At 42.1% G+C, this 6,688-nt stretch overlaps 1 long non-coding RNA gene across 2 annotated transcripts; it reads left to right on the forward strand.

Moving 5' to 3' along the window:
• Positions 1-2,087: 2,087 nt before the first annotated feature.
• On the forward strand, positions 2,088-3,699 carry LOC120437685. 2 transcript variants are annotated; one of them, XR_005611344.1, is made up of 3 exons: positions 2,088-2,136; positions 2,213-2,274; positions 2,899-3,699. It is a non-coding gene; the product is annotated as an uncharacterized LOC120437685 (long non-coding RNA). The 2 variants fall into 2 exon arrangements; XR_005611341.1 differs by having other exon boundaries at positions 2,112-2,274.
• Positions 3,700-6,688: the final 2,989 nt, after the last annotated feature.

The raw sequence follows: 6,688 nt of genomic DNA on the forward strand, positions 1-6,688 counted from the left end.
TACATCAGATGACCACTTTGGTTGTAAGATTCAGATAATTATTTATCAAAAGCTAGACATTTTAAATGAGAATAAGAAAGAACAGTATTTCTTTGTTTGTGCCCCCCTTTCCCTGTTAATGCCCTACCTGGCCCCCTGGCAAAACTTTAACCCGCCCCTGCACAGCTGTCAGCATGTGTATAAAATGATCCTGGTGTTATTTGTCTCTCAGAAACAGTTCATAACTTCTCTTCAACTCATTCATGTCACCTAAAAGGCAAACCTGTTTCTCCATCACCTGTTCAGCTCTGATGATTCAGTAAGGACATCTCCTGGTTTCATCTTCATGTTTCCCTCTCACCAGATATCCAAACCGATATCATGACCAGCAGCTTGTACGGCTGTGGCTCCAGCAAACATCAGCTGATACTAGAAAGTAATATTAAATAAATTCTAACAACAACTTAAACGTGCTGATCATTGATCAGTTTCATGATTGAAGTAGCAACAGGAGAGGGAGGGGGAGAGAGTGGGAGAAGAACAGGCAGCTGTGCAGCGTAGCTGGATGGCCAGTCCAGCTGTCAAGTCAAGTTTATTTATATAGCGCATTTAAAAGACATCAAGCGTCAGCCAAAGTGCTGAACAGAGAGATAATATCAAATAAAAAAGAATTAAAATAGATAAGAAACATTGTAAGACATCCGTATATATATATACACACACACACACACAGCAGACCCTTATATACACTTGTTTGTAGAAATATGTATGTGCATGCACATATGCACATACATATACGAAAGTGTACACATTCACACGCAAGCACACATACGTGAACATAAAATACGTGTGTTAATAGGGTTTCTAGAAGTAAACGCTCGCCTGGAAGGGGCTGGAAGCTATTTTAGATAAACCTGGTCCGTAAGACGTAGTACGCGTTGAAAAGGTATTGTTGTTGTTTTATTTTTGTTGGTGGAATAAGTTGATTTTACAGCACAATAAGGAGGCTGAACTGTTCCACTATTTTGTTTCTGTTTTGTATTTCAAGCTCCTTTTGTTCTGTGTCCCTGTGCCTGCCCTGGTCCCACGTCTTTATGTTCCCTCCCTGTCGCCATGTCTTGTGTTAAGTTCATGTCTGTGCAAACCTGTTGTATTTCCTGTTTTATTCTTAAGGTCTCCGTCTCATGTGAGTGTTCTCAGCTTTACGTCTGTGTCTCGTCGGCCCTGACTTCTCCCTCCTGTCTCCCAACCCATGATTACTCCTGTGTGTGTATTTAAGCCCTGTGTGTTCTCCTGCCTGTTGCTGATTTGTCTGTGATGTCTTCCCAGAGTCTCCGCTGTGGTCCTACCTGTGTTCCTTTGCATGTCACTCTGTGAGTTTTGGTTTTAATTTCATGTATTTAGGTTTTCCCAGTTTAGTTATTTCTTAGTTCCTGTCCTCACCATCTCCACCTTGAATAAAGCTCCACATCAGCCCCTCTGATGGTGACAGGGGTAGGAGGAGAAGCATGCTTCCTGAAGTCCATGATCAGTTCCTTTGTCTTTGTGATGTTAAGCTCTAGATGGTTTAACTCACACCACTCAACAAAGCTGTCCACCACACTCCTGCACTCCTCCTGTCCATCCCTGATACAGCCCACAATGGCAGAGTCATCAGAGAATTTCTGCAGATGACATCACTGAGACTTGTACCTGAAGTCAGATGTGTAGAGGGTGAAGAGGAAGGGTAATAGGACAGTCACCTGCGGCGCCCCTGTTATCCGAGCGGCAGCTCTTCAGCCGAACATGCTGTGGTCGACTTGTTAAATAGTCAGTGATCCAAGCAACCAGTGGGGCATCCACCTGCATTTTCCTGCTCAGCATAGAGAGAGTACCTGTAGTCTGACTCTCCACGTCTAAATGGGACTTGAATAGGTTACATTGTGCAACACCAAATAAAATGCTTGCAATGTGTAACCCATGTGAAATACAGGGCTGCAAAATCCCTTTTGTTATTTAAGGCTATAGCCTGTTATTATCACAAGGGGTGCTGTGATGCAGTCTTGTGTTCTGACGACCTTGCGTCTAGTGCGCAGGAAGTATTACCTGTCTCTTCCTGTGAGATCTTCCTCTGATGGCGATCAAGCACGTGTCGGAGCGCATGGAAAAAGTATCTTGGTATGCAATGCTGCAACCCGGTTAATGAGACCAGATTGTTTTATGTATAGATGCTAATAAGCTACTGTTTTATTAGGCCCCGAACTCTGACCACCAAGGGAATAACGTCTGTCAAGTTATTTGTGTTGGAAAATCCCGGTGAGTCACGTGCTTTTGTTAGCTACCTGTTAAGTTAGATAATGTATTTCACTAGCCGATTCAGCTCAGAAACCTTTGAACAAAAACCAGTCGGGAGCTATGAGAATCTGGTGTGTTGTTTTGCTTCTCTTGTTGTTCTTTACAGTGTGTTTATAAGTGTTGAATGCTTTGAGCTAACGATGTTTTATTGGCGATGCTAGCTGCTAATAGCTGTTAGCCACCCCACCGCCCGAAGCCATATTCCGATCGGGGAGGTATTCAGATAGAAGCACTAGCTCTGTATATATTAGAATGGTTATGTCTTAACAGATATGAGCATATTACAAGTTTAATAGTATTTGCATTGTGAATTAAGTCACATTTGCTTGTAAGCCTTAAGGATCAATGTCACTTTGATTGCTATGTCTGTTTATATTACTGTTTAAGCTGCTGATGTTCTTTATTGTGATATAATTTTGATAAAATAGTTGATACCGGTACAAACAAGTTACTGTAACCCTTGTAACTTGGTCAAGCTAAAGGAATTGCCATTTGTTATTAATACATTTGGAAAAGAAGTTAATGAGCTCATGTTTAAAAACACAAGATGGGAAAGAAATTCATTGTTCTGCACTGTTTGTGTAGATTGGTTTTTTTGAACTACCAGAAAGGATTCTGGAGAACCACTGACGGCGAGAACAGCCCAAACGAGATCCTGGATGATCGTGAAATGGTGTGGCCAGCCATGCGATCGGATTGTGGATCTTGCCTGAGAAACTGATTCAAGCAACCCTGGATTTCAGATAAGCCCTATGCACTACTTTTCCTACCCGGATAATAGGGTCTGCACACTGACAATTCCCCTACAGTACACCTGTTTGGGTTTCAACGACTTTAAAGGACAATTCAGACTGGACAATTCAAACTTCACAAGAGGAACACTTTAATCTGTTCATTCATTCAAAAGAGCTCTGATACGATTTAGTATAAGTCTTCCATTTAAGTGTCTTTATTTTGTTTTATTTTGTTCTGTTTTACATTTATTCGCCTTCAAAATGCACTATTAGTGTGCAATTTGGTTTATTGTGTTGTATATGTTTACAAATGGTACTGAGGCAAATAAGGTCCCAGTTATTCACTTCCAAGCCAACTCCTTTTGTGAGTCTCCAAAACAAAACCTCCTTCTGAACCTAGAAAGATGTCTAGGGTCTCTATTTGAGGTGAAAGTGTACTGGTCCTGAGTAGAGGCGCTACAAATGCTTTAGTGAGTGTTTTTCATGGTTGGAGGCGAAATGGGGTTTGTGACGATATTTGAGCGTTTAATGCTATAAACACACAGACTTCCCTCCCTCTGGCATATGGATGGCTCCCAGGGACGCTTTGCATGTAAATATTCATAGTGTGATGGGATGGGCGATTAATTATTAAGTAAAGCATAGAACTGTAGTACTTGAATTTGTTTTTTATTTTCTGCACCGAGCAGAACATTCATTGGATTTTGGCTGGGGGGGTTTCCAGGTTTGTTTAGGCACCCGGCCCTTTGCGAGCTGCTCCCGCACGTGCTCTGTAACCTCCCGCCGGTCAGCTTCGCCCGGCGGGGGCTGTAACCTCTATACCTGGAAGTACTCTTGGTGTCTGATTGTACTCTCCAGCCGGTAGAGCCGGGGAGCAGCTCGCCTAATTGCTTTATTGCCGTTTTCTTTTCTTTCCATGTTTCTTCTTCATTCAAAACGATCCGAGCAGAACATTGAAAGAGCTCAATTTAAAAGTGTGTGTGAAATAAAGGGAAAAAGGGGCTGGAAGCTATTTTAGATAAACCTGGTCCGTAAGACGTAATGCTGCGTTGAAAAGGTATTGTTGTTGTTTTATTTTTGTTGGTGGAATAAGTTGATTTTACAGCACAATAAGGAGGCTGAACTGTTCCACTATTTTGTTTCTGTTTTGTATTTCAAGCTCCTTTTGTTCTGTGTCCCTGTGCCTGCCCTGGTCCCACGTCTTTATGTTCCCTCCTGTCGCCATGTCTTGTGTTAAGTTCATGTCTGTGCAAACCTGTTGTATTTCCTGTTTTATTCTTAAGGTCTCCGTCTCATGTGAGTGTTCTCAGCTTTACGTCTGTGTCTCGTCGGCCCTGACTTCTCCCTCCTGTCTCCCAACCCATGATTACTCCTGTGTGTGTATTTAAGCCCTGTGTGTTCTCCTGCCTGTTGCTGATTTGTCTGTGATGTCTTCCCAGAGTCTCCGCTGTGGTCCTACCTGTGTTCCTTTGCATGTCACTCTGTGAGTTTTGGTTTTAATTTCATGTATTTAGGTTTTCCCAGTTTAGTTATTTCTTAGTTCCTGTCCTCACCATCTCCACCTTGAATAAAGCTCCACATCAGCCCCTCTGATGGTGACAGGGGTAGGAGGAGAAGCATGCTTCCTGAAGTCCATGATCAGTTCCTTTGTCTTTGTGATGTTAAGCTCTAGATGGTTTAACTCACACCACTCAACAAAGCTGTCCACCACACTCCTGCACTCCTCCTGTCCATCCCTGATACAGCCCACAATGGCAGAGTCATCAGAGAATTTCTGCAGATGACATCACTGAGACTTGTACCTGAAGTCAGATGTGTAGAGGGTGAAGAGGAAGGGTAATAGGACAGTCACCTGCGGCGCCCCTGTTATCCGAGCGGCAGCTCTTCAGCCGAACATGCTGTGGTCGACTTGTTAAATAGTCAGTGATCCAAGCAACCAGTGGGGCATCCACCTGCATTTTCCTGCTCAGCAGAGAGAGTACCTGTAGTCTGACTCTCCACGTCTAAATGGGACTTGAATAGGTTACATTGTGCAACACCAAATAAAATGCTTGCAATGTGTAACCCATGTGAAATACAGGGCTGCAAAATCCCTTTTTGTTATTTAAGGCTATAGCCTGTTATTATCACAAGGGGGTGCTGTGATGCAGTCTTGTGTTCTGACGACCTTGCGTCTAGTGCGCGGGAAGTATTACCTGTCTCTTCCTGTGAGATCTTCCTCTGATGGCGGTCAAGCACGTGTCGGAGCGCATGGAAAAAGTATCTTGGTATGCAATGCTGCAACCCGGTTAATGAGACCAGATTGTTTTATGTATAGATGCTAATAAGCTACTGTTTTATTAGGCCCCGAACTCTGACCACCAAGGGAATAACGTCTGTCAAGTTATTTGTGTTGGAAAATCCCGTGAGTCACGTGCTTTTGTTAGCTACCTGTTAAGTTAGATAATGTATTTCACTAGCCGATTCAGCTCAGAAACCTTTGAACAAAAACCAGTCGGGAGCTATGAGAATCTGGTGTGTTGTTTTGCTTCTCTTGTTGTTCTTTACAGTGTGTTTATAAGTGTTGAATGCTTTGAGCTAACGATGTTTTATTGGCGATGCTAGCTGCTAATAGCTGTTAGCCACCCCACCGCCCAAGCCATATATTCGATCGGGAGGTATTCAGATAGAAGCACTAGCTCTGTATATATTAGAATGGTTATGTCTTAACAGATATGAGCATATTACAAGTTTAATAGTATTTGCATTGTGAATTAAGTCACATTTGCTTGTAAGCCTTAAGGATCAATGTCACTTTGATTGCTATGTCTGTTTATATTACTGTTTAAGCTGCTGATGTTCTTTATTGTGATATAATTTTGATAAAATAGTTGATACCGGTACAAACAAGTTACTGTAACCCTTGTAACTTGGTCAAGCTAAAGGAATTGCCATTTGTTATTAATACATTTGGAAAAGAAGTTAATGAGCTCATGTTTAAAAACACAAGATGGGAAAGAAATTCATTGTTCTGCACTGTTTGTGTAGATTGGTTTTTTGAACTACCAGAAAGGATTCTGGAGAACCACTGACGGCGAGAACAGCCCAAACGAGATCCTGGATGATCGTGAAATGGTGTGGCCAGCCATGCGATCGGATTGTGGATCTTGCCTGAGAAACTGATTCAAGCAACCCTGGATTTCAGATAAGCCCTATGCACTACTTTTCCTACCCGGATAATAGGGTCTGCACACTGACAATTCCCCTACAGTACACCTGTTTGGGTTTCAACGACTTTAAAGGACAATTCAGACTGGACAATTCAAACTTCACAAGAGGAACACTTTAATCTGTTCATTCATTCAAAAGAGCTCTGATACGATTTAGTATAAGTCTTCCATTTAAGTGTCTTTATTTTGTTTTATTTTGTTCTGTTTTACATTTATTCGCCTTCAAAATGCACTATTAGTGTGCAATTTGGTTTATTGTGTTGTATATGTTTACAAATGGTACTGAGGCAAATAAGGTCCCAGTTATTCACTTCCAAGCCAACTCCTTTTGTGAGTCTCCAAAACAAAACCTCCTTCTGAACCTAGAAAGATGTCTAGGGTCTCTATTTGAGGTGAAAGTGTACTGGTCCTGAGTAGAGGCGCTACAAATGC

Source organism: Oreochromis aureus, linkage group 1, assembly GCF_013358895.1.
Source record: "Oreochromis aureus strain Israel breed Guangdong linkage group 1, ZZ_aureus, whole genome shotgun sequence".
NCBI classification, from domain to species: domain Eukaryota; kingdom Metazoa; phylum Chordata; class Actinopteri; order Cichliformes; family Cichlidae; genus Oreochromis; species Oreochromis aureus.